The sequence below is a fragment of the Dipodomys spectabilis genome, unplaced genomic scaffold (assembly GCF_019054845.1).
Source record: "Dipodomys spectabilis isolate Male_0828 unplaced genomic scaffold, ASM1905484v1 ptg000200l, whole genome shotgun sequence".
Lineage (NCBI taxonomy): Eukaryota > Metazoa > Chordata > Mammalia > Rodentia > Heteromyidae > Dipodomys > Dipodomys spectabilis.
In genome coordinates, this window is record NW_024870877.1 from 1,430,460 (window position 1) to 1,438,911 (window position 8,452).

Below are 8,452 nucleotides of genomic sequence, written 5' to 3' on the forward strand. Positions count from 1 at the left end.
CCAGCCTTTTCACAGCAACTCCAAACTAGAGGAAACAGCCATCTCCCTCTTTTGTGATACTCAAAGCAGATCTCCCTCCCTCTGAACTAGCCTGGGAGGAGGATCACAAACATCTGGGTAAACCAACAGAATTTTTTCTGCCTGCTTAAACAAACTGACTTAAAAAAACCAATCAAGCCACAGAAAATGAAACACCACAAGCAAACCAGAGACTCCACCAAGAGACTGGTTACTGACACAAGGGAGATACAGGATCTTCCCATCAAACCCTCCAAAACCAAAATCATAGACATTTTTTTCTATCTTTTTAAAATTTTTAATTTTAATTATAAAAATTTTTTCTTATTAATCTTTTTTTCTTCCTCTTATAACTTTTATTTTAGGTGTATGTGTGTGTATGTGCTTTTTCAAAAAAAGTCTCTAATGACCTTTGGGTCTTTTTTGTTCTTTCTTTCTCATTCGTTTTACTTTTTCATCTTTTGTCTTTTTGCATGAATTATTTGTTGTTCTGTTCATCCTCATATATACCTGTCATTGAATATAAGACCTTATCACACATTGTATACATACTTAAAACAAAAATGTATTACACAATTCAAAACCTCTTAGAATTAAATTCCTTAATAGCAGTATTATCTATTTATACCAATACAATATTTGAAGTATTTTTTAAATTTTCTTTTATTGTGAGAATACTGCACAGAGGTTTACAATTACATGGGCAAGATAATGAGTACATTTCTTATCAAGCATTGTAGCCTCCTCCTTTGTTTCCACTTCTCATCGCTTCCAAGCCTTCCCCAAATCCTCCCCCCCCCCCGACAAAAGTTGTAAAGTTCGATTTCAACATGACAACTTGTACTTCTCATTGTTGCAACGGATCTACTTGTATCCTTATTTGAATGATTTGTTTTTCCCCTTCCCCTCCACAAATTATTATTTTTTAGTTTTTCAGGTCTCCTTTTTATCCCTCCCCTCCTCTCATCCTATCCCCGTTATCTCTCAATATTAACTCTTTCAATTTTCATTACTTTTAAGAGTTTCACTTTTTAAATTTAAATATTTGTCTTTACATTTTTTTCTTGTCTCTTTTAAAAATTTTTTCTTCTCTCTCTCCTTTCATTCTTTCCAATCCATTTCCTTCTGTAAGATTAGGACTTGTTTAATTTCACTCTCCTTTTACCTTTCCACATCCCTCTAACCCTATTTTTCCCCACCTTTCTCACTAACCATAATAATTTCTGGTTTGTCAAATTCTTCTTTGCTATTCTTAGCTCATTAATACATCGTTGTTTAATGTTGAATAGACTGTATCTCTTGAATTAGATTGTATCTGCAGACTTTTGACTATGCAATTACAGTACTTTGGTTGATGCTTGCCTTAAAATTGTGTTCTAGCACAAAACTGGCATTACTTTCATCCCAAATGGGCAGAACAAGCAAGAAAAACACAAGGAAAATGGCAAGTCCGTGTATCTCAATTCTCACTCAAGATAATCAGGTGACAGAACAGATAATGAATAATCCAGGGGAGAGTTCCCAAAAAGCTCTACACACACTACTGGTAAACATGGTGAATGAAATGATTGAAACTCTACAAAGGACTCAGTGTGAGCGTGAAAGGGAGAGAGAGGAGGCAAACCAAAGGTCAAAACAGGAAGCTCATGGGCTTGAGGAAGCTACTCAAAGATTGATACTGGAATTGTGAGAGCAGGTTGAGAACACTCAAAGAGAAATAAAGGAATTGCGTGAGCAGGCTGAGATCAGTCAAAGAGAACTACAGAACTTGCATGAACGTGAGAAATCCAATCAAAGATTAATACAAGGATTGCAAGAGTGGGATGAGCATAGACAAAGATCAATAGAGGCGTTCATGGAATCCATAAACAGACACCTGAAAGGAGTCAGGGAGACCACAAAGGGAATGCTGAATGGAAACCAACAGAAGGAATGGGAGTCCAAAGAAACCCTAACGAATCAACCAAGTGATTTGAGAATAAACACTGAACACCAAATTAAGGAAGTAAAGAATTTCATACAAGATCTAAAACAAAGCTCCAACAAAGAATTTGAAACCATAAAAACTGACCAATTAGAAGCAAAGAAATGAAAAATAAAGTAGAAAGTCTTGACAGTAGGTTAGACCATGCAGAAGATTGAATCTCCAGGATTGAAGACAGCCTAGGTATTATAGAGAAAGAACAACTATCCAAGACAAATTCAAGAAATATGTTAGATCTATTCAACACTTGGAAGACACCATCAGAAGATCTTATGTGAGGGAAATGGGTGTAGAGTAGCACATAGAGACAGAAGTTAATGGTCTAGAATATTTGTTTAACAGGATTCCAGCAGAGAACTTCCCAACACGCAAAAAGATAGGCATATTCAGATACAAGAAGCTTTCAGAACTCCAAATAGAACAGACCAGAATAGGACATCCAACCGTCACATAATAATCCACACAGGATCAATTCAGACCAAGGAAAAGATCCTTAAAGCTGTCAAGGAAAAAAGATCAGTCATCTATAAAGGAAAACCAATTAGAATCACTTCAGATTTCTCAACAGAGACAATTAAAGCAAGAAGAGCCTGGAATGATGTATACCATGTCCTAAAGACAAACAACTATCAACAGAGAAGAAATAAAGCAGGTTACTACATACTAATTAAGGGATCTCTCCTTCAGGAGGATATTAAAATTCTAAATATTTGCCAAACAATAGTGCACCCAAATTTATCCAAGAAATACTACTTTAAATCTCACATAGATCCAAAGACATTAATTGTTCGGGAATTTAACACACCACAATCTCCACTACATAGATCAACTCGGCAAAAACTGAACAGAGAAACCGCCGATCTAAACAAGTGCATACATCAACTGATTTAGCAGACATCTAGCGAATATTCATACAGCAGCATCAAGTGCTCTTTTTACTCAGCAGCACATGGAACATTTTCCAAAATACACCACATTTTAGGTCACAAATGAAACTTGTCAAAATTCAGAAACATTGAATTCACATCTTGCATTCTCTCAGACCAAAAGGGAATAAAATTAGAACTCAACACAAAAAGCCACCAAAGAAAGTGCAGTAAAACATGGAGGCTGAAAAACACCAGTGGGTCATGGAAGACATTAGAAACGAAGTTCAAATGTGCATGATATTCAACAAAAATTAGCACAGAGATTATCTGCTTCTTTCGAACACACCAAATGCACGAGTTAGAGGAAAGTTTATAGCTCGGAGTTCCTACATCAACAAATTGGAGAGATCTGAAACAACAATTTAATGAGATCTGACACTCCTTGAAAAAGAGCGTCAAGATAAACCCCCATCCAGTTGATGGAAAGAAATAATTAAAATTAAATCAGAATTAAATGAATTAGAATAAAAAAAAAACCCATAGGAAGAATCAACAAAATGACAAGGTTCTTCGAAAAAATTAACAAAATTGACAGTCCCTTAAAAAATCTTATCAGAAAAAGAAGAGAACACACCCAAATAAATAAACTGAGAGAAGAGAATGGAAACATCACTACAGACACAACCAAGATTCAGAACATTATAAAGGAATACTGCTCAAAACTTTATGCTAATACGTTTGAAAACTGGGCAGAAATGGACCTTCTCCTGGCAAATATTGACATGCCAAAACTAAACCAAGATGATTTAAACCAGCTTAACAGGCCCATATCAAGCATTGAGATAGAAACACCAATGAGAGACCTCCCATCTAAGAAAAGCCCAGGAACAGATGGTTTTACAGCAGAATTCTACAAGGCCTTCAAAGCAGAGCTCACACCAATACTCCTCCAACTCTTCAATGAAATTGAAAGAGAAAGTTCACTACCGAACGCTTTCTATGAAGCCATCATAACGCTCATCCCAAAACCCTCATCAAAGAAAGAGCACTATAGACACTTTTCTTTGATGAACATTGATGCAAAGCCTCTCAACAAAATTTTGGCTAATTGATTTCAACAATTCATCCAAAAAACTTTCAGGGATGAAAAGCTGCTTCAATATACGCAAATCAATTAACATAATTCATCACATCAAAAAGAGCAAGGATAAGAACCACATGGTTATCTCAATAGATGCAGAAAAAGCCTTTGACAAGATCAAATACTCCTTTATGGTGGAGGTCCTGGAAAAATTAGGAATCCATGGAACATTCCTCAATACAATAAAGGCTGTGTATGACAAAACTACAGAAAGCATTATACTAAATGGTGAAAAACTAAAGCTATTTCCTCTAAACTCAGGAACGAGACAAGGATGCAAACTTTGACTGCTCTTCAATCTAGTATTAGAATGCCTTTCTACAGCAATAAGACAAGATGCGAACATAAAGGGGATCCCAATAGGGAAAGAAGAAGTAAAACTCTCCCTCTTTGCAGATGACATGACCTTGTATTTAAAGATTCCACTCCCAAGTTACTCAAGGTGACTCAAAACCTTGGCAAAGTAGCAGGGTATGAAATTAACCCTCAGAAATGAATGGCTTCTCTTTTTGCTAACAATGAGAAAATTGTGGCTGAAAGTTGGAAAATAACTCCATTTGTAATAGCCCCACAAAAATTAAAACACCTAGGAATTAACTTAACCAAAGGAGTGAAGGACTGCTGTGATGAAAACTTTAAACACCTGAAAAAGGAAATCAAAACAGACTTAGAAGGTGGCAAAAACTCCCATGTTCCTAGATTGGAAAGATCAACATCGGAAAAATAGCAATACTCCCCAATGCTATCTATAAATTGAATGTGACACCTATCAATACTCCAACCTCATTCTTCAAGGAAATAGAAAATGCAATCCAAAAATTCATATGGAACAATAAAAGACACCGTATAGCAAAAATGATCCTTAACAGAAAGAACAGTGCTGGAGGAAAATCAATACCAAATTTCAAACTCTTCTAGAAAGCCATAGTAATCAAAAAAGCTTGGTAATGGCACAAGAACAGTCTCGAGACCAATGGAATAGAATTGAAAACCCAGAAATGAACCTACAGACCTACATCCATCTAATCTTTGATAAGGGAGCTAAAAAAAATAGAATGGAAGAAAGACAGCCTCTTCAGTAAATGGTGCTCTCAAAATTGGTTAACTACTTGTAGAAAACTAAATCTAGATACTTATATATCACCCTGTACCAGAATCAACATCAAATGGATCAAAGACCTCAGAGTAAAAGCAGACACTCTGAAAACATTACAGGATGGAACTTTAGAAACCCTAGAGCTCCTTGGCACAGGTCGAAACTTTCTTAATAGAGACCCAGAAACACAAAATATTATAGAAAGTTTGGACAAATGAATTGCATGAAATTTCAGAGCTTCTGCATGGCAAAGGACATAGCTAGCAAGATCCATAAAAAGCCCTCAAATTGGGAGTATATCTTCACTAGCCATACAATGGACAAGGGTATCATATGTAAAATATATCTGGAACTCGAAACAATTAAATCCCCCAACAACAAATCCTCAAAGAAACAACTGGCCAATAAATAAGTGGGCTAAAGACTTAAAGAGAAACTTCTCTGAAGAAGAAAGAAAGATGGCCAATAGACACATGAAGAAATGCTCAACCTCCCTAGCCATAAAAAATGCAAATCAAAACAACATTGAGATACCACTTCACCCCAATTACAAAGGCTGTAATCAAGAACTCTAATAACAACAGATGCAGGAGGAGATGAGTATAGGGGAACCCTACTGCATTGTTGGTGGTAGTGTAAACTTGTTCAACCATTTTGGAAAGTGGTATGGAGTTTCCTCAAAAGACTCCACATACAGCTCCCCAATGACCCAGCAATCCCACTTTTGGGCATTTACACAAATGATCACAAAAAGACCAAACTAAAGCTCCCAGCACAACTATGTTTATGGCAACATTATTTACCATAGCTAAGCTTGGAACCAACCCAGATGCCCATCAGTAGATGAATGGATCAAGAAGTTGTGTTATGTATACACAATGGAACTCCTTGAATCCATCAGAAAGGATGACATTTCCCCATTGTTAGAAAAATGAAAGTCTTGGAAAAAATTATATTAAGTGAAGTAAGCCAGGTCCACCTACACATAGGCCCCATGGTTTCCCTTATTGGTAATAAATAGTATATGCCTGAGACAAGCAAAAAGGTAAGATTCGTTGATGTTATTTGAAATGTATCCCAAGATAAGTATTCAAATATTTTTTCTTTCATGCGATTGTTTCTAACATATTTATAAGATGAATTTTTGTTGCTTTGTATGTTCCTCCCCCATGATATAACTCTTGTTTTCACTGTATTTTATGTTGATATAATTTGTGGAGGGGGAGGGAAAAAACAAATCGTTTATAAAGGAATAGAGTTGGATCCATTATAACAATGACATGTACAAGATGTTATGTCTAAAAATGAACTTTAAAACTTTCCAAGGAGGGGTTATATTGGGGGTGGTAGGAGCGGTGAGATGGAAAGGGATAGAAAGGGGAAACAAAGGAGGAGGCAACAATGCTTGATAAGAAATGTACTCATTATCTTGCCCATGTAATTTTAACTCCTCTGTATGGTATTTTCAGAATAATAAATGAAACCTTCATACATATTCATGTTATACGAATTCTATGTGCTTAGAAGGGTCTTTTTATTTTCACAGCCGTCTTTGGCATACACAGACAGATGATGGATTATAGGAAGATAATAAATTTCCAGATGCTTGCCAGGAGGAGTGAAACCTATAGTTTTTTTTTCCCCCAGAGACTTCCCTTTTTATGAAAGAAACATGCTGCTTGATGCAAGATTTCATAAAATTACATTGCTAGGAAGAACTTAAACAATCATCCAACATTACAGAGTTGAAGGAGATGAATTGATCTCCTGAAAAATTTACTTTTGTGTCAAATAAATGCAGGCTGCCATAAAGAGGGTAGACTTTAGAGAAACATGGTGAGTTTTATGTAAATAGGTGATTAGTTGATTTTGTTAATTGTGAACTAATACAGGGAAATGAAGTACAGCAAGGTAAAAAAAATAAAGAACTCTGCATTTGTGTGTGTGCACACACGTGCCTGTACACACACGTGCATGTTCATTTGCTCATGCATGCATTCATCATCCTTGCCATAGCATCTGTGCCCAAGGATAGTGGTCTACCAATTGAGCCACTGCTGCACTTCTGTTTTTTTGGAGATAATCACATGTTTTTTCATGATTGGACTGGCTTTGAACAGTGGTCTTCAGATCTCGGCCTCCCGAGTAGCTAGCTAAGCTAATTCACCCTGTGAGTAGCTAGATAAATTCTGTCTGTCCTCTATGCTTCACTGCTCTTTTATTCTTTTTCTGAGGTAATCACAAGCCTGTCTTATATATGTCTAATTGCTTTAAAAATACTGTTACTGCTTGGCACCATGGGCTCCAATCTGTACTCTAAACTACTTAGGAGCCTTGAGAACAAATACCAGGACAAATTTTAGGAGAGTTCCTTCTCAATCTATACCTGGGTGCATTGGATCATTTCCACCATCGTGCACTATCTAAAGACTAAGATTGGAAGGACTGCAGGATCCAGGAAGCTAGATAAGTTGGTGTGCAACTCTGATGCCATTGATGATGGGAAGGATAAAAGGACAGATCAGGTGCGTGTTCTTGTGGAAAGGGAACCCCTATCCTAAAATTTACCACTGATATAATGCCAGCCTAACAAGAACAATACACCAAGTTGAAATCCTCACAGTTTTCCAAAACCAAAATAAGTACATACATTAACATCCCAAAACTTAGTACAATCTGTTCTTTGCTCTAATATCATCTTTATCTGATTATCATATGATGTGACAGAATAGTTTCTTCATTAAACTTATGATATATTTTAAAAGACCTAGAAAATTCTTTCTTATTAAGTGCAAATGAATGGCATATTGCCTCTTTTCTTACATATTTGACTGCCACTAAAAATCCATCCAATGATTATTATAGTAATATATTCTGATTTATTACTTTATTTGTAACAGATTTTAAATATTTTGCTTTTCTGCTGAAGTTTAAGTATTTAAATAGTATCATCAAAATATATTCCTTGGTTACTTGGGGCAGTTTCTTATAAAGTTTTTAACTAATGGCTTCTAAGAATTCTTAATTATTATATTATTTGTTTTATTTTTAATTTCAGTTTAATTTTATTGTTAAGGTAAAGTACAGAGGGGTTACAGTTGCATAAATAAGGTAATGAGTACATTTCTTTTGGAGGGAACATGGTTATCACCACCATCGATTTTTTTGGTACACTCAAACAATTACTGATGCTTTTGCTGTTGGTATTGTTCAAATGTACTTTTGCTTTCTTTGTTCATGCATTTTTTATTATAAAATTGATATAAAAAGGGTTTACAATTACTTAAGTAAACTAACAAGTACACTTGATTTTATTTTCTATATTTCAAATTTGATCTTAATTC